Source organism: Oryctolagus cuniculus, chromosome 13, assembly GCF_051225735.1.
Source record: "Oryctolagus cuniculus isolate XC-2025 breed Fujian yellow rabbit chromosome 13, ASM5122573v1, whole genome shotgun sequence".
NCBI classification, from domain to species: Eukaryota; Metazoa; Chordata; class Mammalia; order Lagomorpha; family Leporidae; genus Oryctolagus; species Oryctolagus cuniculus.
The window spans coordinates 74,588,500-74,612,460 of NC_142879.1; the positions used below are offsets into that span (position 1 = coordinate 74,588,500).

At 37.5% G+C, this 23,961-nt stretch overlaps 1 protein-coding gene across 4 annotated transcripts in view; it reads right to left on the reverse strand.

Annotated features, from left to right (window-relative positions):
- The window catches only part of LOC149122674 (uncharacterized), an 88,561-nt gene that overhangs the window by 52,385 nt on the left and 12,215 nt on the right, over positions 1–23,961 (reverse strand). Inside the window, exons 2-3 of one of the 4 annotated variants that reach the window (XR_016219753.1) lie at positions 12,221–12,350; positions 274–371 (exon numbers count right to left, since the gene is read on the reverse strand). The exons of 1 other annotated variant lie outside the window; for it this stretch is intronic. The gene's annotated coding sequence lies outside the window, so the exon portion shown is untranslated. Of the gene's footprint in view, positions 1–273; positions 372–9,984; positions 10,937–12,220; positions 12,351–23,961 lie in introns of those variants that run through there. 2 more of the 4 variants (XR_016219752.1, XR_016219754.1) reach the window with 2 other exon arrangements.

A 23,961-nucleotide genomic window follows, 5' to 3' on the forward strand; every position in this document is an offset into this window, starting at 1 on the left:
ACTCAAAATTTTCTCAGCCAAATTGATTGTACCAGAGAGTTCCTTCATGAACTCAATAGAAAAGATGTGTGGGAGTACCCCTAGCTAATTTAAGTACAGTATGTGGAATTTTATCATTCTCGTTTTTTCTCAAACCATACCAGGGGCTGATGAAGGAAATCTGCATTGATCTCAGACATATATATGTATTTTAATACATGAGAACTATATCTGTAAGAGAATTAATGTCCCAGATATTATTGCAAACTCAACACAGACAATTACTGAACTTACCAGTTGTGGCTAATGGTACTTTTTAAAGCAATGATTTCTTCTGATTCATCCACAGGGTAAATGACTAGGTCATGCTCACATGATGTTCAATGAAAATCCTAATCAATTAAAATAATGATAAGAAAATAATGATCTATCTGATTTTTGAACTCTCTTTAAGAACTGTAACATGTAAATAGATTGTTTAACTGAAATTAAATCAACTGTTTAATATTCACGCAAATTAAATGGTCTTGAGGAATTGTGTGACTTTGCAAAATGCTTTCTGAAAAGCTCGGCATGTGATGAACTGATAAGATTTCGAGCAGAATGGGTTAATGCACTAGATGGCACTAATTGTATGCCTTTTATGTATTATAAAATCAAATTTACTGTGAAAAAAAGAACGTACCTTGCACTTGAAATGTCTTTATCAGGTATACTTTATGAAATTTCTTTGATATGTTATTTGTAATTTCTCATTACTGTGTTTCAGATCATCAGAAAAAAAGAATTAATTATAGGCACTTTGATATTAAAGGAATTTCAAATTGAAAAATATAATTCCATGATTTTTTTTAACCTAAAGAAACTAATTTACTCCAGGCAAGATGCAAAAGTATTTTAGTACAGAAGGATTAAGCGATCAGTTCAAGTGAAAAGTTCTATACCAATTACATGGTTTTCCATGGACTTTGCTTATCAAAAAGATTAAAGTCTTAGAAAATAAATAAATTCTTCAGATTTTTTAAACAAAGTATAAACTTTAAAGTGTGAAAGAAATTCTGTGCTTTGCAAAATTCTTTCCTTGTGACTTTTAATACACAAATTGGTAAAAAAAAATAGAGAATAAAATTTTGTTATTTAAAGAACAAAGTAAGAATATAAATGAGACAATTTTCAAAATAAGCAGTTTCCAATCAGGTTACTTTCAGTTTAGGGACACAGTCTAATAAGTATTGTATTTAAATATAAAGAAGGAAAAATCATTAAGATAGTTAATGTACACCTACTTTAAAATGAATAAAATGTTGATATTAGTGTCAACTAGATTATGAACCCACTAATTTTATTCAAATTTTGATATAATTTTAGCTTTCTTTTTAAAATATTTTTAAAAATTTACTTGGAAGGCAGAGCTACAGAGAAAGAGCAAGAAGACAATAGGAGAGAGAGAGGTCTTTCATTTGCTGGTTCACTCTCCAAATAGCCAGGCTGCAGTAACCAAGGCCAGGCCAAGGTAAAAAGTCAGGAGCCTGAAAAATTGCATCTGGATCACCCACATGGGTGTCAGGGGCCCAAGTACTAGGGCTATCTTCTGCTACCCTCCCAGGTATCTTACCAGGGAGGTAAATTAGAAGTGGAGCACACAAACTAGATTGGAAATGGAGCACCCATATTGGATGCCAACATTTCAAGTGGTGGTTTCACCTGCTGCACCACAACACTGGACTCCAATGTTCTTTTAGTCCAAAGGAAGTAGTATTGGTTCAGGGTGTGATTTCCTTATCTAAACTGAACATTGTTATAGCGAATAGAAATGCCTAGTGGTAGCCAATGTGTCAGTTACTTCAATTGAGGAGTGAGTGAGGAGTTTCCTTTAATTCTAGACAGCAAAAAATCTGTAAATTAGTTAGTTGATAGAAACCAAATACATACAATGGGATAGAATATCTGAAATCCCAAAGAATTCAGACTAAAACACACACAAGTAAAATATCATCATTTAGTTTCTTATAGACAGTGGTAAAACCTGTAGCTTCATATATACTCTTCTTTCCCATATGTAGAAAAATGGATAGGCAGAATGGGGAGGACTCTCGGGATGTTCTAATGTCTCATCCTTAATTTGTGTATTAGTTATGACTGTGATCAGAAGACAAAACAGCACATTTATCTGTACACTTAGGTACATTTCATGGTATGTATATTGTATTGCAATAAAATGTTTTTAAAATACCTGTAAAAATGATTTTTGGGGTGAGTGTTGTGGGAAAGCTGGTTAGGCTGCCACTTGCATTGGTAACATCCAATATCAGAGCACTGGTTTGAGTACCAGCGTCTCTCCTTCCTGACTAGGTTCCTGATAATGTGCCTGGAAGGCAGTAGATGATGGCCTATGTACTTGGGCCCCTGCCATCCACATGGGAGACCTGGGTGGAGTTCTGAGCTTCAAGCTTCAGCCTAGCTCCAGCTTTTGCAACCATTTGGGGAGAGAACCAGTAGATGGAAGATCTCTTTCTTTCTCTCTTTTCTTCTCTCTCTGTCACTCTGCCTTTCAAATAAATAAAAATAATTCTTTAAAAATTATTTTCAGTTGGGGTGACAATGGGTTAGTCGTAGAAAAGAAAAGATACATAGTGATACAGATTCCAGGGCAGGGTGATGGAGGTGGTGAAGTGGAGGAAATAGAGGATAATGCAGATGAGCACTTACCCTAATCTTTGTGAATCAGAAGTCTCATTGATAGGTTACTCTGACTCTGAACAGTGTTGCTTCTGAATGAACCATGCCGTTCATGTGAGGCTTATGTATTAGTCTGTTTTTTGTTGCTATAACAACATGGCTGAGTACTTTATTTTGAAATGGTTTATTTAATATCAGTTTTTGAAAGCCCAAACATCATGGTGCTGGCTCTGGCCAGGGCCCTGGTGGATGCATCAACTCCTGGCAGGTGGTGTCCCAGCAGGGGTGCAAGCAAGGGACAGATCCTGTGATGACATAGGAAGCCAGGGAGTGGGGAGAGGTCTATATTGGTTTTTATAACAACTCTTCCTCTCTTTGTTTTAAAGATGGTCTAAAAATTTTGAGAGGCAGCAGGAGAGGTGACGGGGAGAGAGAGAGAGCATTCCCAACTGCTCTTTAATTCCCCAAATGCTCTCAACAGCCAGAGCTGGGTCAAGGCTAAAGCTGGGATCTGGCACTTCAATCCAATTCCCTATGTTAGTGGCAGGAGCCCAGTCACTTGAGCTATCACTGCTGCCTCCCAGAATCTGAATTAGCAGGAAGAAAGAATTGGGAACTTGAGCCAGGACTCAAACCCAAGTACCCCAATATGAGAACAGGCACCTTCACTGGCATCTTAACCACTAGACCAAACACGCGCCCCTACTCTCTTGAGAACTAACAAGGGTCCCATGAAAACTACCTTAATCTCTCCCAAAGGTAACTCTCCCAGTGACATCCCACTAGAGTCCACCTTTCCATGTTCTACCACCTCTCACATAAGCACAGAAAGGATGACACAGCTGTACCATATCCGTACCATAGCAAGTGCTGTTTTCGTTAAAAATCAAGTTAATAAGGTAAATGCAAAAATAAATCATCCCTCCTATACTTCCTCACTTCCTTGCTTGCTGACTCTCTCTCTCTCTCTCTCTCTCTCTCTAATTACTCAATTATCAATTTTTATTTAGAGTTTGGGCAGATATGGGAATTTCAGCACACTGAAAATGTACTTAACAAAATTTATTCTTGTATGAGGGTTACAGAAATGATGGAAGAAGTTTTGAAAGGTACTCTAGGTTTGAATGCTACCTAGAAAATCCCTTCAATACTCAGAAAACACTCTCTATGACCATTTCCTTTCTCACACTACCATGAACCAGCTTCTCTTTGTCCACAGTGAAGTCGAAGTTAATGTCCCAAAATGCACAATGAAGACCTAAACCTTATCAATTTTATCTCATTTTAATATTGTTCTTTTAGTTTTATCATCTTATAGAAATAAAAATGATTTATAACATCTATAAGCTCATTGATATGACTTTGAATGCATTTAAATGTGAGAATCTATCTTCTGAGACTTTAATCTTTCTGATAAGCATATAAGCATTTCATTTTTAAGTAACAACAACAACAACACATGCACATATTTCTCTATTAGAGCAAGATGATAAATAAAAAGAAGAGAAAACTTCCCCAGGTAGTTTTAGATCACCGTGGCTTATACATAAAGATCACATTACTTTTTATAAGCAACCTCAGAGTAATGCTGCAAAGATAGCTTTGTTAAACATTGTTTTATGCCTTTGTCAAACCACTGGTTAAGAATGTTAATGATCTGTGTGTGTGTGTGTGTGTTTTTTTTGTAATTTTTATGATCTGTGATTACTTTAAAATTTACTGTATATGAGTGAAATAATCATTTTTACATTCAATTATTGTTTATAACCCTTGCCTATATTTTCCCTAAACTAGGAACTTTTTGCTTTTTACTTGTTAAACTTATTTGGTGAAACAGTAAGCCAATTTACTGAAATGTAAAATGAAAATAAGTTATCTCTAAGAAAGAACGAGAGAAAGAAAGAGAGCGAGAGGGAGAAAGAGGGAGGGAGGAAGGGGATATCACATTTTTAGAACTGTAACTACAAACTATATGAAATCTATTACAAACTAACTAAAATAATAAATAAACGAAAGCTCAGATTCTAACGTGCTGGATTCCCCTCCTCAGTGGAACCATATAATTCAGGTGAACATCACTGCCCATTTCCTTTGATTTACTGCCCTTATAGGGTTGTCATACAGTGTGTGTGTGTGTGTGTGTATAGATAGATAGATAGATAGATAGATAGATAGATAGATAGATTTTAAAAGTAAATATATTTACTGGGCACTGTGGCGAGTGGGCTAAGCCTCCACATGAAGTGCCAGCACCCCATATGGATGCTGGTTTGTGTCCCAGTAGCTCCTCTTCCAATCCAGCTCTCTGCGATGGCCTGGGAAAGCAGTAGCAGATGACTCAAATCCTTGGGCCCCAGCACCCACATGGGAGACCTGGAAGAAGCTCCTGGCACCTGGCTTTGGATCAGCTCAGCTCTGGCCATTGCAGTTATCTGGGGAGTGAACCAGTGAATGGAAGACAACCTCTCTTTCTCTTTCTCCTGCTCTCTGTCTGTAACTCTACCTCTCAAATAAATAAATAAAATCCTAAAAAAAAACTAACAGAGCTATTATCTGCTGTACAAACACTCACATAATATGGATCCACATGGGGTAAATTCAGAATTCCTTATTAGTTTCTCAAAACTTGTCTCAACTCTATACAAGGTAATGCTCCGTTGTGTAGCTTTGCTTTTGTTGCCTGTGCTTTTGGGGTCCTATCCAATCACTCATCACCCAACCAATATCCTGAAGTGCTTATCCTATGTTTTCTTCTAGCAGTTTCATAGATTCCAGTCTTACATGTAGCTCTTTGATCCATCTTGTGTTGATTTTTGTATATGGTGAAAGGTAAGGATCTAATTTAATTCCACATAAATATGTGCAATTTTCCTAGCACCATTTACTGAAAAGATGATCCTTTCTCCACTATATGTTTTGGCACTTTTGTCAAAATCAGCTGGCTGTGTGTACATGGATCAATTTCTGAGCCTCTATTCTGTTCCTTTGGTCTATGTGCTGGTTTTTATGCAGGTACCATACTGTTTTAATTACTATGGGTTTGTAATTAATTAGTTATACACAACACAGGGCTGTTCTTAGATCTAAGAGATCAAAAAAAGAGAATCATGTCTGAAACGTTATATACTTTAGACACTTAAAATTATTTTTGTCAGCACTAAATTATGTATCACGAGTAAGGAATGAAATGGCTGACACCACAAAACTGTCTGTAGTGACTTTTATAAACTTTGCTTTATGTCACTAAGAAATATTTCAGAGCTCTTCAGGAATATTGAGGGGTAGTGCATTTGAAAAATAGGAATTCAGCAAAAGTACATTATTACCTCCTAATGCATACAGCATTATTAGTATAAAGCTGATAAGGAAACATTGCTACCTTGTCAGCTAAGCCTGATCACCCAAGCAAATAAGGTTAGGGTGTCATTGACAGGTGAATCATTTAGAAACTATTGTTGCTTCAGTATTTTAAGTTATTGAGCACTTTTTAAAAAAGTAGCCTAAATCTTTATCTTTTGATTAGAACTTTTATTAGCAACATGATCAACCACTCTGAAGAAATCATCCAATGACAACTTTGTAATATACCCCAAATTTCAAATTAGTAAAGCCAATTTACCAAGAACTTGCTTTAGTAAATAGAAAGAGTCAGAATTAATAAGAAACTGGCAAGTGTAGGGGTGGATACTCTCAGTACAGCAGAACCAAAAGTTGAGGGAACTCCTGATTCTCATGGGATGTTTGGCTCTGTCCTACAAAACTGGACGAAATTATTCAGTCCCTGATCACCAGCAAAATTGCTATCTCACTATTCATTTAGGCAATAAATGGAATTCTGGTGAAAATCCAATGTTAAATATAAGCTCTATGGGCGTATAATTTCACTCATGCATCAGTAGTTTCTTTCATATCATGCTTGTTATCAGAATCAGATATAAAATCATCAGTACATTTTATGGGACTATTTGAAGAGATTAATATTTTACTTCATTGAAAAGTTAGAAAATGATGGGATAACTGCTGCTCCATAAAATGGCATCAAATTTTAATTATCGAATATGTTTTTGAACACATAGAAAATGATTTTTTAAAGACAGAGTTATAGAGAGACAGAGACAGAGAAAGAGCAGTCTTCCATCCGCTGGTGCACTCCCCAGTTGGCAGCAACCAGCGGAGCTGGGCCGATCCAAAGCCAGGAACCAGGAGCTGCTTCTGGTCTCCCACATAGGTGCAAGGGCCCAAGCACTTGGGCCATCTTCCACTGCTTTCCCAGGCCTTAACAGAGAGCTGGATTGGAAGTAGAGCAGCAGGGATGCGAACCAGTGCTCATATGGGATGCCAGTACTATAGGCTGTGGCTTTACCCACCACGTCCTGGAAAATGATTTTTTTTAAAGTAATATGAAGGGTCTGGTATCATAAAGCATCAGGTTGAGCCATGACTTGCCATGCCAACAATGCCAGCATCCTGTATTGAGAACTGGTTTGAGTCTGGGCTGTCCCACTTCCACTCTAGCCTCCTGCTAATGCCCCTGGGAAAGCAGCAGATGATGACCAACATATTTGGGCCCCTGCCATCCACGTGGGAAGTCTGGATGGAGCTCTGGATTCCTGGCCATGCCATGACCCAGCTTGTCATTGCAGCCATTTGGGGAATGAAGCAGCAGAAGGAAGATCTCTTCCTGTCACTCTCATATTTCTTTCTCTGTGTTTCCCTCTCTCTGTGGGTCTTTGCTGTCTCTATTAGTCTGCCTGTCAGGATAAAGTAAATACCTAAGAAAGATAATAAGAATAAGAAAACACATCTATACCTCTTTACATGTGGTTTAATACAATTTAGGAAAATAAATAGATATCTATACATAATATTGATTAAAAACTAGTGGATTAATGTAGGAGAATGTGTTTCCCTTTATGTACTTTTGGAGTTGGTTTTACATGAAGCATGTATCATTTAGGTAATAAAATCAATAAAATCATTTTTGTTGTAAAAGGATAAAATGTTCTCATTAATTGTATCTGTACATTTTGATATCTTTATTATTTTAATTTTAAATTATGTTAGGTATTCTGTTAATTATTTTATCATATCAGTATCACATTTTGAAATGTCATATTATAAATATGATTGGGTAACAGAATAAACTACTCAGCTAAAGCATTGCTTGGGGAAGTGTTTAGCCTAGAGGTTGAGATACCAGTGAAGATATTGTCCCAGGTCACAGTGCCCAGGTTTGATATTTGGCTCTGGCTCCTGAGTCTAGCTTCAGACCCTTAAAGGAAGCAATGAATGGCTCAAGTAGCTGGGTCCCTGCCACCAATGTGGGAGACCTGGGTTGGGATCCTTAGTCCCAGCTGTTAGGTCTTGCCCAGTCCTGGAGGTTAAGCATCAATCTTTCTCCTCTCCCTCCCCCTTCTTTTCTTTATCTCCCTCTCTCCCTGTCTTCTATTCTCTCTCTGTTTCACAAATAAATAAACACACAAATAACTTTTTCAAGAAATGCTGCTACTTGCCACATTGCCCTCACTGCTGGGCAAGTAGATAGTTACATAATTTATTTTGTGGGATCATAAGGCATTTCCAACTTCCCTTCTTGGAAATAGAAGGGAAGGAGGCAGTGTGCACTTCACGACTGACCTATCACTTGCTGACTTCTACAATATGTCAGAGTCAAGTCCAGATATTTGAGCTGTGCACTGTCTAGGGCCTGGACATGATCCTCTCATGTGTGTTTATCTCGTCTTCTCAAATAAAATGTAGTTTTTAAGCAGTTTCCGTATCCAAATGACATGCCCATCGTGGGATGAAGCAACTTGTTAATTTAATGAAAGTATTACTATTTCAGGCTTTCCCCATGGTATTTTATTTACATATATTTGCCATGCAGAAACACATGATGGGAGAACACACCTTGCAACACTCTTTCCTAACTTTTTCCGCATGTGGTCCCCATCTCCTGGCTTCCTTCTCCTTTCTTTCACCCCTGCCATTAAAAGTCCCTCTGAGAAATGAGGAGACTTAATCACAAACGCTCTGTAGAATATATAGGGAAACACTTATTCATCATTATATCTCTCATCCTAGCCTGTGTCCTTACTTCCACCATCACTTCCCTAGCATCCATTCTTAACAGAGAAGCCAGAGTGAGCCGCTAAACCAAGGCTGTTTTAGAAATAAAATTTTATTACAACAGAGCCACACTCATTCATTTACATGTCATCGATGGCTGTTGTCACATAACTTTGGCTGAGCTGAGTAATTGCAGCAGTGACCACATTGACCACAAAGCCTGTGTGTCTACTGGTTCTTCACACAAAACAAAAGGTTTTTCAATCCTGCCTTAAACATAAGTCATGATTGAGTACCTCTTTTGCTCACAACCTTACAGTGGCCCCCTATGCTCCTGAGAGTAAACTTTGAAGTTCTTGAAGTGGCCTCCCAGGACTGGTGTGAAACTGTCTTACATATGTAAGCTCATGTTCTCCTCTTTCTTAATCCACTCCAGCCATAAAGAGCTCCTCAAACACACAAAGAAAGCCCTGATGGCTGTCCAGACTTCTTCTCCTGTGCTGTTCTGCCTATCTGCAATATTCCTCTCCTATATTTCTGTTTGCATGGTTAACTCACGAATACGGTGAATAAAAAACATCTGGACACAAATTCATAACTACTTCCTGAGGCCAACTAATTACACTATCTGGGGAAAACAAATAACTAAAGCAGTGCTCTACTTTTCTTATCTATTAAGCAAAATGGAGATGTTGGGTTTCTTTTCAGTCCTTGTGTTCTTGGACTTTCTGATTATCAGACAAATGCAAAGTCAATATAATTTCAGATGCATTTTTGGGCATCTGAATCTATTTTACTGACTGTAACTATGAGGAAGAAAGAATAAGTCCAAATAAAATGATTGTTTTAATAAGTATACAATCTCATTTCTCAATGTATATTAATAGCCTGCATGTTTATTTCAGTTGCATGTGTGTATTTGGAAACTGATCATTTATATTGATGAAGAAAAACAAATATTTACCTGGTGGAAGCAAGACTGGTCAAATACATATTCATTCAAATATTTCTACAGGCTGCTTGCCACTTACTTGATTTCATTTGCCTTTGGTTGGTTGATGAAATTTTTTTTAAAACTAAGTTAAAAAACCTCTTTTGAAAAATACCCTAATTTTCTGCATAAAGGCATTCATTTACATATTTTAATCCACACGCTCATTTTATATCTTTAATTAAAGAGAACATAATATATACTCTTGGATATTCTCTAAGGCCATGCTTTATTCATCAAATTAGCAAAATGTTTATTATATGAAGATCCTTTATTATATCAGTGACAATCTAGATATTTTGCATTCATTAAAAAAATCACTAGGACAGTGTTTTGTTGGAAAATAAATTGGCAAGTTTGCTCCAAAATGAACAGAACATCTCTCAGTTTAACAAGAGAGTGGACCGTTTAGGAAATGCCCTTTGTTTCTTCCTTAGTTGAGGCTCTTTATAATTTTGTTAAAATATTAATGTTATCATTAAATTGGAAAGGACCCTAGAGCAGCCTATATGTTGTTATTAATTATTCAGATCAAGGGATTCTGACCCAGGCATTCAGTGTGACTGATGTAAGTTCACATAATTAGCTAGTGCTGGGGAAGAACTAGAATTCAGAAATTCTGTGGTCAGGTCAAAATCTGTCCTGGCTTTTAAATGGACTGCATAGAAGACATAAAATTAGTAGATAAATTTATGTTTTGTGTTCTCTGTATAAGACTAGTTGCAAAGAATCATAAGTTAGAAATACAAAAAGCTTTCTGAAAAGTATTCTTCACAACTTTGTATTTATTCTTCCCTACAGGATTAGTAAATGTCTGTATCTGTTTGCTTCTGATTTAGAGTGTTGACCTAATTCAAAACCTAGATGGAAATATAGTCTTCAAAAATCCACATTTTCAATGATGGTCACAGATTGCAATGTGAAATGGCCATTAAACAATGGTGGTGTGGGGTAAGCATTTGCTCTAAAGATTAGGTTGCCACTTGGGATGTCCATATGCCATGTTGGAGTGCCCGGGTTCAAGTTCTGGCTCTATTCCTAATTCCAGCTTCCTGATAGTGCACACTTTGAGAGGGAGCAGTGATGATTGAAATAGTTGGACCCCTGCCACCCATGTGGAAGACCTGGATTGAATTTCTGGTTCTGAGCTTTTGCCTGGCACAGCCCCTCCTCTTGCACGTAAGTCTGTCTCTTTTTCCTCTGTCTCCATCTTCCTCTCTAATAAATAAAAATAAAAAAGATGATGTTACTAAAGGCATGGAGAAGATGGGAAACCTTAATGCTATCGTGACCAAGACAAACTGGACATGTTTGCTGTTGCTAATGTAGACTGCTCTGACTAGGAGAGGCAGTTGACCTTGTATTGGTAATACATCCATATCTTAGCCAAAACTCTAAAAATTTACCTGTTTTACTGCTTTAAACTTCATTGTGATCAAAATAATTTCTAGTAAACCATTGGAGCAGGTACTTTCCTGGGGATTTCTGCTGCAAATATGTTTAGAACCAGCGATGTTTCAATGTTCCTCATAAAATCTCCCACTCCTTAACTTCATGTCACTCAATAACCTCACATTTCATAGTTCCATTACTTCCAAGAATTTATTTCTCTCTCAATTTAAAAAAAAAACAGGCATACTAAAGAATGAAGAAGCATAAAGCCTAGATCCTTAGCAAGGAAACTCTATAAATCTAGTTTCCTTCAACTTGCTGTGAACTATTGTAGAGTGTGATTATCTACATATTACTCTCATCTGAACCAAATTCCAAAATACATAGTTTGGGGGGAAAAAAGCCATTTGGCAAAACCCATTTACTTATGAAAAGTGATTGTGGTCAGACATATTTAGCTTATATTACTGGCATTCATCTTGAAGTTCTGTAAATATTTATAGTGAATTTAAATGCATGTAAATACTGTATACTGTTTCAACCATTTAATGGGATTCATTTATAGGACATGAAAAAAATGACCTTAGCTTCCACATTTCAAAGGACTGAAGCTATCCTTCATTTACTTTCAAATGTGGATGTTTTGGAATAGGAAGGTCCAAGTGGAAAGAAAATGTGTGTATGCTTCTGTGCAGAATGTGCTTTCAATACACACTTTCAGATGTAGGTATGTAAATGGGACACAAAACTGGGAAACTGGAATCTGGATTTACACAGTTTTCCTCTCTTTGGCATTTTAATAGGAAAAACATATTAAATTTTGGGAACATACAATTGTCCAATTATTCACTTCATTTTACCTGTACGAAATAGTCCTGAGGATTACATTCAAACACACAGACACACAACATATGTGTATGTTCATTCTTAAACAAAATGTAACAAATTTGTGATCACTAATTTGAGAAATATTTTACTTAGAAAATTAGTCATATTTGGTTAACATATGATAACTTTTAAAAAATATTTATTTTATTTAATTGTAAGGCAGAGAAAGAGGAGAGAGAGAGAGAGAGACATTGATTTCCTATTGGCTGGGTCAATTCTCACCTGTCCAAAAGAGAAAGACCTTTGGGCCAGGCCAAAGCCAGTAGCCAATCCAGGTCTCCCATGCTGGTGTCAGTGTCCCAAGTCCTTGAACCAGTAGCTACTGCTTTCCAGGGCGTGCATAAGCAGGAAGCTGGAATGAGAGTGGAGCCTAGACTCAAATCCAGACACTCCAATATGGGATGTGGGGAACCAAGAGGCATCTCAAACTCTGTGCTAAACACCTGCTCCATGACAGTCTTTTAAATCCAAGCTTTATGATCCCAGTTTTCTTAATATATGTTCTAGATAATCAAATACATAATACATATATATACACATAGATTTTTATAAAACAAAAGTATAAATTTTATAAAATAACTAGAAATACCAAGTTGAGTGGGTTACTTCATGTAGCAACAAAAATATTATACTTAGTGTAGGACTGTTGAATAAAGTGTATTTATTTACATTGTATTTCTGAATTCTCATGAAAAAATATCCAATGAGTATAATTAAATTCATATATGAATCAGCAAGGGAAATCTAAATAGACTAAATGGAAGATTACAAATCTAGGAAATAGTAACATGGATATTAATGCTGATTTTCAAGTTCCATGGATAGTCCATTTCTGACCTACTACTTGATACTCCAAAGCATTCCAAGTGAAAGATTTGGAGGATAATAAAAATATAAATTTGACAAATTTTTGTATGGATGATGTAGAAGATATTCAACAGAGAAAAAAATGTTGATATATCCTATAAACAAGGTCACACACTAACTGTGTATCTAAATAAGATACAGAAAATCTGATGTCAAATTGCTCAAAATTTATAGGAGAACTAATAAGTCTACAATTAATTACAGTACTACAGACTAACGCTTGCAAAATATCATCATAAATCAAGTAAATACATGCAGATAAGGTTATATTAATTCATCTGGTAAAAAAAGAAATAAGTTGAGATGCTGAGACTATAAAATTTCTAGAGAACAGATAAAATTTGGATTAAGAAGGAAGGATCTACATATAACATTAACATGATTACTAGGTTGAGCTATTTAAGCAGTTTTTGTAATTAAATTACCCAGTTACTTCATAAGGTGTAGGAACTGAGTTAATATTCTGCATCAGAACCTCTTTTACTTTTTTGTAGATAGAGTTGAAACAGTTCTTTATTGCACTGAATGTAAATTACCTTTGCAAAGCCTCTAATGTTGTGTTTTGCATTCCAAGTTCTGTCCCTTGCAAGACTGGTGTGTGAGAGAGACAGCGTGTGTTTGTCTGTTTCTCTGTGTGTGTGTGTGTGTGTGTGTGTATGTAAATGCTATTAAAAGAACCACAGCAGTTCTTTCTAATCTAATCTAAACTTTGTTCCAATATCTACCATTCTCCATTAGCAAATCGATTACTTTCACTTTTATAGTTAGTAGAATGCATATTTTGGAGCTCATGACCTGAAACTCACTTAAAAAATATCTTCACTTCAAAATATTTGGATACTCCATGTCTACAAAAGGCCAAGCTAAGTTTACATGGTTTGCCAGCACAGCAGGGGGTCCCAATGGGCACTGTGGGTGGCTACTAACACTTTCCAACATGCACAAGATGGACTCTGCTCTTGTCTGTGGCTCCAGACATCCACAACAGTGCCTTTTCTCTGTCAATCCTGTTGTGCCAAGTTAGTACTGCAAGCCACTATTTATTTTAAAAAGTTGATAATGACCCCAGTCATGGGGAGTGCTTTCCAATGATGAATACCCTTGAAAAATGCCATTTCCCCGAGTTGCCGTTTTTGTCTTCCATATTGCATAATAGCAAACATATTCTAGAGAAAGAAATGTATAGGTGTTTGTAACATATGTCACTCAATGTTTCCATTCCCATCGTGGTGTGGAATGTTTAACTTCTAAACTCTAAGTGCTTAATGACTACTGGTTATTTTCTCTTCTCAGCAAACATTACCTGTCCCAGTTACAGTTCATGGAATCCTGCCTATATAATAAACAGTAATAGCTGAATGCCCCTAAGGTATTCTCCTTTTCTTGGTTGAACAGATAATTTCTGTTACTTTTCTCCTAAAAGATAATATGATGTTTTATTTGGAAACCAATGCTGCCAAATTTAGACTAATAAAACTTTTAATTGCATTTAATATTCTATAATAATTCCTCTTAATGAGGTATGTCTTATGTCAGTGTTCTTCCCCAACCCCACCATCAAAATTCCCTGAGTTTCAAATTGAAGTACTATTTGACAGAATGCTATATTAATGGAGGGAAGATTATCCTTCAGGAAATAGAATTTCTAAACAAGACTGGGGAGAAATTACAAATAGTAGAACCAGGGAAGAATGTATATCTAGATTTTAATACAATTTTTGATTGTACTGGTTTTATAATTAAGTAAGCTGTGCACACATATCTCATTTTATAACACAAAAATGTGCTATATATTGTGATTAATAATCATTCCAATATCCATACTTTTGAATAAAAAATGTATTTCTGATTTTGGAAATTTCCAGTATGCTCTTTCAGTAAAGGAGGTAATTTCATTATGTTAAGGATGCATGTTAACATTTTATTACCTAAAATATCCCCCTTCTCCCTGAAAGCAATGTTTGGCATGCCTGGGGCACCCACAGCCCACATCAGAGAGCCTGCATTTGAGTCCTGTCTCCTGCTCCTGACTGCAGGTTTCTGCCAATGCCCACCCTGGGAGAAAGCAGGTGATGGCTCAGGCACATGAGTTTCTGCCACACATGTGGGAGAACTAGACTGAGTTGCTAACTCCTGCCTTTGGCCTGGCCACCCCCAGGCATTTGTGCATTTAGGGAGTAGACCAGCAGGTGGAGAGTTTCTCCCTGCCTCCCAGCTCCAGGCCCTCCCATGTAAGAAGAGAAAAAACAACAACAACAACAACAACAAAACACAAATATTTGCTTTTTTGAAAATTTCCCCACATGGAAAAATATTTATTTTATACATATTTAAATGGAATATTTTATTTATCTGTTAAACAACAATTTAAATAGTGCTAAAAACTAAAAGTGGACTTCTTTAGTCCCTCTTGGTGTGGCTAGTTTAGAACATGGTATTTAGTCACATCCTACTCTACTGTGTTAAAACAGAACCGTGTCCTACATTTTTAGGGTTAAGAAAATACAATTCCTCAAATTCCCAGAAAAACAAGATACTGGCTCATAAATTCAAATGCATTTATTTGTCTAAAATATCCTCAAGGGCATTTTATGATTATAGATGTACTAACAAAATTGGTGAGCAAATTAAGATAAGAAGGGGGCTATCTGGGGGCAGGAGTTTGGTGCAGCAGCTAAAACACTGCTTAGGACACCCACAGGTGCCTGGGTTACAGTTCTGGCTCTGTTTAGATTCCAGCTTCCTGCTGATTCACAACCTGGGTGATAGCAGGTGATGGCTCAAGTACTGGGCTCCCTGCCACACACATGGGAGACCTGGATTGAGTTTTGAGTTCTGAGCTCCCGGCTTTGGCCTGACCTAGCTTAGCCGCTGCAGGCATTTGGGGATGAAGCAGCAGTTGGACATTTTCTCTCTCTCTCTCAAATATAAATAAATAAACAAACAAAAATCTATTTTTCAAATAGAAAAGGATTGTCTGATAAATTTTAACTGATGTGCAGGGAAATGTGCGGCATCTAAAATAATCATAATGAGTAGAAGCTTTATCTGGGAACATGCTTGGGATTTAATCATTAAAATGGAGGGAGCTTTGCTTTAAAAGAGACTTTGAGTTTCAGTTGAGATAAAACAAATATACACCTATTCCCTTCTTGAAAACAACTTTCTTAAACACAGCCTTTCTTAATTCAGGCCTAAGGTTTGCCCTAAGTAGGAGGCTGCTCCTAACTGTCCCCTCCACCCTTTAGAGGTTTGCTCATCGCTGATGACAGCCACTGATGAGAGATAATGTCCAAGCAAAGGCGGTCCCTAAAAGCATAGCTGATGAAACGTGAAGCATGCACTTCCGTGAAGGGGGCTATGTACTAAAGGGCATACGAAATGTTCACTGCAGTAGCTGTTTTTTTTTTTTTTTTTTTAACACATTATGTGATATCAAGTGTAGAAGGATTAATGCAGACTTTTTGGTATGTCATGCACATTTTTGATTGCAGTGATTAGAACCATGAGTAACTGACCCCAAACAAAGCATTAGGAAGAAAAACAGAGCTTACCCTTTGACATTTCAGCTGTTTTTGAAGTTTCTATGCTTTCGCTGTGGCATGACCATCTTCTAAATATTTTTCAGGAGTCTGAACCATTTCCACCAAAAAAATCACACACATACTGCAAATATTCAGGGTTCTAGTTTCTTTTTTTTTTTTTTTTTTGACAGGCAGAGTGGATAGTAAGAGAGAGAGACAGAGAGAAAGGTCTTCCTTTTCCATTGGTTCACCCTCCAATGGCCGCCACAGCTGGCGCGCTGCAGCTGGCGCACTGCGCTGATCCGAAGGCAGGAGCCAGGTACTTATCCTGGTCTCCCATGGGGTGCAGGGCCCAGGTACTTGGGCCATCCTCCACTGCACTCCCAGGCCACAGCAGAGAGCTGGCCTGGAAGGGGGGCAACCGGGAGAGAATCCAGCACCCCGACCGGGACTAGAACCCGGTGTGCCGGCGCCACAAGGCGGAGGATTAGCCTAGTGAGCCACGAGCCGGCCAGGGTTCTAGTTTCATATATTCAACTATGTAATTCTCTTGGCTTAAAAAAATTTTATATGAAAAATTCACCTGTCAGTAAAACACCAAAACGGATTTTGCAAAGAAAACACATTGCTTGATATTGTATTCTCCAATGATGTTTTGAAATAAGATGTCACAAAGATATTTTATTATAACAAAATGATTGAAAATAATTTTTGTAAGAAATATAATTATTTTGTTCTCATATAATATATATAAAATAATTAACACTATATAAATATAATATGTCATATTATTTTTATTACTTAGTTTGAATTTCACAAAAAGAATTTCAAGATTCATATATATGGACACATTAATTAATCTACTTTTTAAAAATATTCATTTATTTGAAAGGCAGAGTGACATAGAGAAGAGTAGAGGCAGAGAAGGAAAGAGAGACTGAGGGAGAGAGAAAGCAAGAAGAGAGAGAGAGAGAGAGAGAGAAATCTTCTATTCACTCCCCAAATGCCTACAACAGCTGGATCTGGGCCAGGCCTAAGTCAGGATACAGAAACTCCATGCTATATGCATGTTTCTTGTAAGGGTGACAGGAACCCAAGTAGGTGATAAGCCTTCACCAGCACATTTGCAGGAACCTGGATTGAAAGCAGAGGCACAATTCAATCCCAAGACTCTAATATGCCTGTTGCATCACAATACCTACTCCTACTTTTTTGTGTGGGTGACCATACTTTTTCTTCATTATCAAGGAATGATATATGGAAACCCTATTTAGAGTTCTACAATTACTGCTCATTAGAAACAAATATTAAACTGAGTAAATTTATGATTTGGAAGTATTTGGTGTAATTGGTTAGAGGAAAAGTATATAATTAGCTGAATATAAGAAAAACTAGGACACTTTGTTTTAAAATTCTAACAATTGTGTTTATTTCTTCAAGCACGTTGATTTGGGATTATATTGAAATTACAGAGTATAACTCTGAATGATTGTGCTACTTTATGGAAAATGAATCATACATGGGGAAGAATTAGAGAGTAAGGAATCCACTTGAAGAGGTACTAGGTGATATCTGAAAGTATTTTGGACTAGGTGAAGATATAGATGGATATTGGCAATATCCATAAAATTTAACAATTCATTGGAAAAAGAAACTGAGGAGGGCTGTATTTTTACTTGAATACCTGGGTTTTTCCAGTGTCTCTTGTTCTGAGACAAGAAAGATTAAATAATGAGGAAATTTTAGGACACAAAATGAGAAAATCAAGAATTTCATTTTGGACATGGTAAGTCATACACCTGCTAAATTCAGATTAGGTTCTCTGATAGCAGAATGTTAAGACAGAGATTCTTATTAAATGCATAATGAAGAAAACAATTTCAGGAGGCATCCCTAAGAGAGTGAGGGGAAGATAGGAAAGTCAAGCAGATGAGCAAATGTGTGTTTTCAGCTAGAGTTGAGCTTCTGAAGGATCCCAGGAGCAGCTTTAATGCATGACATGTGCCCAACCCCCTCCCTTGGCCCAGTCAGCCTTGTCATAAGGGAGGAAGTGGGAGGGTGGAAACAATGGAGGGAGGGTAGAGTGGGGAGCATCATTAGATTATTAAAAATATGAAATACATTAAAACTCTTCCCTTTACATAAATAAAAGAGAAGCAACTAAAAATAAATCAAATGGTGGAAAGTACTTGGGGCTGGTGTTGCGGTATGGTGAGTAAAGCCACTGACTGAAGTGCTGGCATCCCATATGTACACCGGTTCATGACCCAGCTACTCCACTTCCCATTCAGCTTCCTGTCAATGGCCTAGGGAAAGCCACAGAGGACGGCCCAAGGGTTTGGACCCCTGCCACCCATGTAAGAGACTCATGGGAAGTTCCCTGCCTTTCTTCAGCCTGACCTTGTGGTCATCTGGGAATTTTTCCCAATGCTGGGAAAAATCTCTCACATCTCTTTCTCTGTAATTCTGACTTTTAAGATAAAAAATTAATCTTTTTAATGATTTATTTATTTATTTGAAAGGCAGAGTTAGAGAGAGGATGACAGAGAGAGAGAGAGAAAGAGAGACGGAGAGAGGTCTTCCATCCCCTGCTTCACTCCCCAAATGGCCACAAAGGCAGAAGCTAGGCTGATCCAAAGCCACGAGCCAGGAGCTTCTTCCAGGTCTCCCACGTGGCTGCAGGGGCCCAAGTGCTTGGGTCATCTTCTGCTGCTTTCCCAGGCCATCTCAGAGAGCTGGATTGTAAGTGGAGCAGCCAGGGCTCGAACTGGTACCCATATGGGATGACAGCGCTGCAGCCAGTGGCTTTACCTGCTGTGTCACAGTGCTGTCCCCAATAAATAAATCTTTAAAAGAAAAAAGAAAATTCTTGCCTCAGAACTGAGGATTAATCAGTAATAGACTGAACAGGTTCTGGACCCACTTAACAAATCATAAAATGCAAGCTCTAAAATGACAAACTTAGCAAGTGACAAAATCACCAAGCAAACTCAGGAATATTTACAGGAGTGTAAAATAGCATGCACACAAAAGGGTAAAGTTCACAAGATAAAAGTGAACTGAATAGAACTTAGAGAGAGGGAAATTACAATATCAGACATAAAAATTTCACTTTCTGATATTAGTCGGAATTTTAATACAGAAAACTGGTGAACTTGAAGACACAGTAATAGAAAGTTGATAAAATGAAATATGGATAAAATAATGAGATTTTTTAACTTTTATTTAATAAATATAAATTCCCAAAGTACAGATTATGGACTACAATGGCTCCCCGCCCCCCAACCCCATAACCTCCCTTCTACCTGCGGCACCAGCACACTGGGTTCTAGTCCCGGTCAGGGCACCAGATTCTGTCCTGGTTGCCCCTCTTCCAGGCCAGCTCTCTGCTGTGGCCCGGGAGTGCAGTGGAGGATGGCCCAAGTGCTTGGGCCCTGCACCCTATGGGAGACCAGGATAAGCACCTGGCTCCTGGCTTCGGATCAGCGCTGTGCGCCAGCCGCAGCATGCCGGCCACAGCGGCCATTGGAGGGTGAACCAATGGAAAAGGAAGACCTTTCTCTCTGTCTCTCTCTCTCACTGTCCACTCTGCCTGTCAAAAAAAATTCATTTTCAATTATCTTTATATATAGAAGGTCAATTTAGTGTATATTAAGTAAAGATTTCAACAGTTTGCACCCACACAGAAACATAAAGTGTAAAATACTGTCTGAGTTCTAGTTATAGCATTAATTCACATTGAACTACACATTAAAGACAGAGATCCTACATGAGGAGTAAGTGCACAGTGACTCCTGTTGTTGACTTAACAATTTGACACTGTTGTTTATGGTGTCAGTAATCTCCCTAGGCTCTAGTCATGAGTTGCCAAGGCTATGGAAGCCTTTTGAGTTCACCGACTTCGATCTTATTTAGACAAGGTCATAGTCAAAGTGGAAGTTCTCTCCTCCCTTCAGAGAAAGGTACCTCCTTCTTTGATGGCCCCATTCTTTCCACTGGGATCTCACTCACAGAGATCTTTCATTTAGGTCCTCTTTTTTTTTTGCCCGAGTGTCTTGGCTTTCCATGTCTAAAATACTCTCATGGGCTCTTCAGCTAGATCCGAATGCCTTAAGGGCTGATTCTGAGGCCAGAGTGCTCTTTAGGGCATCTGACATTCTATGAGTCTGCTGTGTATCCCACTTCCCATGTTGGATCATTCTCTCCTTCTTAATACTATCAGTTGGCATTAGCAGACACTAGTCTTGTTTATGTGATCTCTTTGACTCTTAGACCTATCATTATGATCAATTGTGAACTGAAATTGATCACTTGGACTAGTGAGATGGCATTAATACATGCAACCTTGATGGGATTGAATTGGAATCCCCTGGCACGTTTCTAACTCTACCATTTGAGGCAAGTCAGATTGAGCATGTCCCAAATTATACATCTCCTCCCTCTCTTATTCCCACTCTTATATTTAACAGAGATCACTTTCCAATTAAATTTAAACACATTACAGAGTTCAACCAATAGTACTAAGTAGAATGAAAAAAAAAAGGACTCACAAATGGCCAAGAGGTATATGAAAAAAAATGGGCAAATTCAGGCTACAGTTATTGCTCAGTTTATTTACTCTTTTTTTTTTTTTTTTTTGACAGGCAGAGTGGACAGTGAGAGAGAGACAGAGAGAAAGGTCTTCCTTTGCCATTGGTTCACCCTCCAATGGCCGCCGCGGCAGGCACGCTGTGCCAATCCGATGGCAGGAACCATGTACTTATCCTGGTCTCCCATGGGGTGCAGGACCCAAGCACTTGGGCCATCCTCCACTGCACTCCCGGGCCACAGCAGAGAGCTGGCCTGGAAGAGGGGCAACTGGGACAGAATCCGGCATCCCGACCGGGACTAGAACCCGATGTGCCGGCGCTGCAAGGCGGAGGATTAGCCTAGTGAGCCGCAGCGCCGGCCTATTTACTCTTTCTTAACCCATTATCTCATCAACTATCTTAATTATATGAATTTGTAACCCATAAAGCTAAGTTTAAGTTCTTAGCATGCACTCAGGCACATCTACAAAACTTTACCACTGCCTTTTATATTGTCACCTTAATATGTTCACCCTCCTGTTCCTACTACAAAGCTGTGCTAGGACGATGATGGAAGAGTGCCAGAGAGAATAATGAGGCAATTGGGAGATTGTGACTTGGAAAGAAAGTTGTCCAGATAGTTTGATCAGGGAAAGCTTCCAAAGCAAAGACATTTTAGCAGAAATGCTAATGCAGGGAGAGAGGAATCTATGAGGAAATCTGGAAGGAGAATGAAGGAGAACCTTTAAAGAGGTAAGAGCAGGTGCAAAGATCGTGAGGTATCAGCTTGTATTAGTTACCAGTGAGCTGGAGTCTGAAGCAGGTGATAAGAAATGATGAGGGAGAGGAAGGCAGTGCTAGATGGTGTTTGCATTTCTAGAACTTTTTGACTCTAAGTATGAATGGAAGTCGTTATAAGACTTAGAGCAGGATAGGAAGCTAATATTTATGCTTAAAAATGTACCCTTGCGGCTCTGTGAATAATAACCCACAAGTACAGGGAGACCAGTTCCTTTGAGCTTCTCTATACCAAGCGGTGGTTCAAAGTTCAAAATTTCCCCTCTAGGAAAAAATTTACAGAACTTATTCTGAGAAGTTATCCCCTTACAAAATTTTTTTATTTATTCTGTTCTGTTGATTAGCACTCTGGGACATTTTCTTGTAACTTGCATGCATGAATGACAAAACTTGGTATTTTAGCATGTATAGACTTCATTGATCTAAAAGATACCCTTGATTTAAACAAATAATTAAATAAAAGCCAAACAAATGAAAAGGAAGGAAATTGCAGTATTTGATTAAAAAAATAAGGCAATTGTAAAGTCACTTTGTATTTAATCCCTCTCTAACATTCTCTTAAAAAGATTGTACATAATCAAAAGTAATTATTTATTAAATAAAAAGCCTCCACTGCTGGTTTTCTGCTTTCCTTACCATGTACTCTTTCCACCTTTAACTACAGTTCTCTTTCAATTGCTATTACATATTTCCAGAGATTGTCACATTTTTACATTTGTATTGAGATATAATTAATAAATAAAATCTCACATACTTAAGATATACTTTGATATAAGTAGGCATTGTGAGAGAGCCAGCATAGTCAAGATCGTGAGCACATTCATCACCTCATATCATTACCATTTTCTTACATTTTTTTACAAGGAAAATACTTTAAAATCTAACATCTGAGACAGTGCCTAGTGTGATAGACAAGTATTGTTCCCTGACATCACACTGTTGTACACTAGTTCTCCAGACTTCACTTATCTTGCAAAACTGAGCATTTGCACTCCTTAACTCGCATCTTCCCGTTTGCCCCTCCCCCCCAGATACTGGCAACCAATTTTACTCTCTGCTTCTATGAATTCGACTGTTTCAGATTCCAAACATTAAGTGAGGCCATGCAGTGTTTGTCTTTCTGTGACTGGTGTGTTTCCCATTGCATAAAGTCCTCCAGCTTCATCTGATTTCATAAATGTCAAGATTTTGTTCTTTTATTTAAGACCAAATGATATTCCACTGCATACGCCACCTTTTCTTTCTTCATTTGTCTGTCACTGAATATTTACCTTGTTTTTATATCTACCATTATTAAAATGTTGCAATAAACATGGGATTACAGATATCCCTTGGAGATACTGATTTCCTTTCCTTTGGATATGTACCTGGAAGTGGGATTTTTGGTTCATAAGGTAGTTTTCTTTTTAATTTTTGGAATGGACTTCCATTCTGTATTCCATAGTAGATATACCAATTTACACTCTGACTGATGTTTTCTAACTCTGTACCCTTGGCAATCCTTGCTATCTTTTGTCTTTTTGATACTAGTTATTCAACAGGTGTGAGGTGATCTCTCATTTTGTTTGAATTTCCCAGATAATAATATTGAAAAAATCCACTTAGTTGTTTGTCCATTTTTTGAATTGCATGTTTTTTTTTTGTTTGTTTTGTTTTTTTTGCTATTGAGGTATAAGGATTCCATATGCGTTTTGAATAATAATCCCTTATCAGATACGGGGTTAAAATATTTTTGTTGATTATTTCCTTTGATGCACAGATTTTTAGTTTTATGCAATCCCAGTTGTCATTTTTTGCCCTATGCTTTTCATATTTTATCCAAGAAATCACTTCCCAAACCAATATGAAGAAGACTTTCCCTTACAATTTCTTCTAATAGCTTTATGGTTTTTGTTTGTATGTTTATGTCCTTAATCCACTTGGAGTTGATTGTCTTATATGGCATAAGATTTAATTTTATTTTTCTATATATATTCAGTTTTCTCAATATCTCTTATTAAAGAGAATCTCCCTTCCCTATTGTATATACCTGGTGCATTTATTGAACATAATTTGATGATGTATTTTCTCAGTTTATTTCTGGGCCCTGTATTCCGTTCCATCATCTATATGTCTCTTTATTGTACTAGCACCATTATAGTCTCATTATGGTAGTTTTGTACTATATTTTAAAGTCAGGAAGTGTTGTGTCTCCATCTTGGTCTCT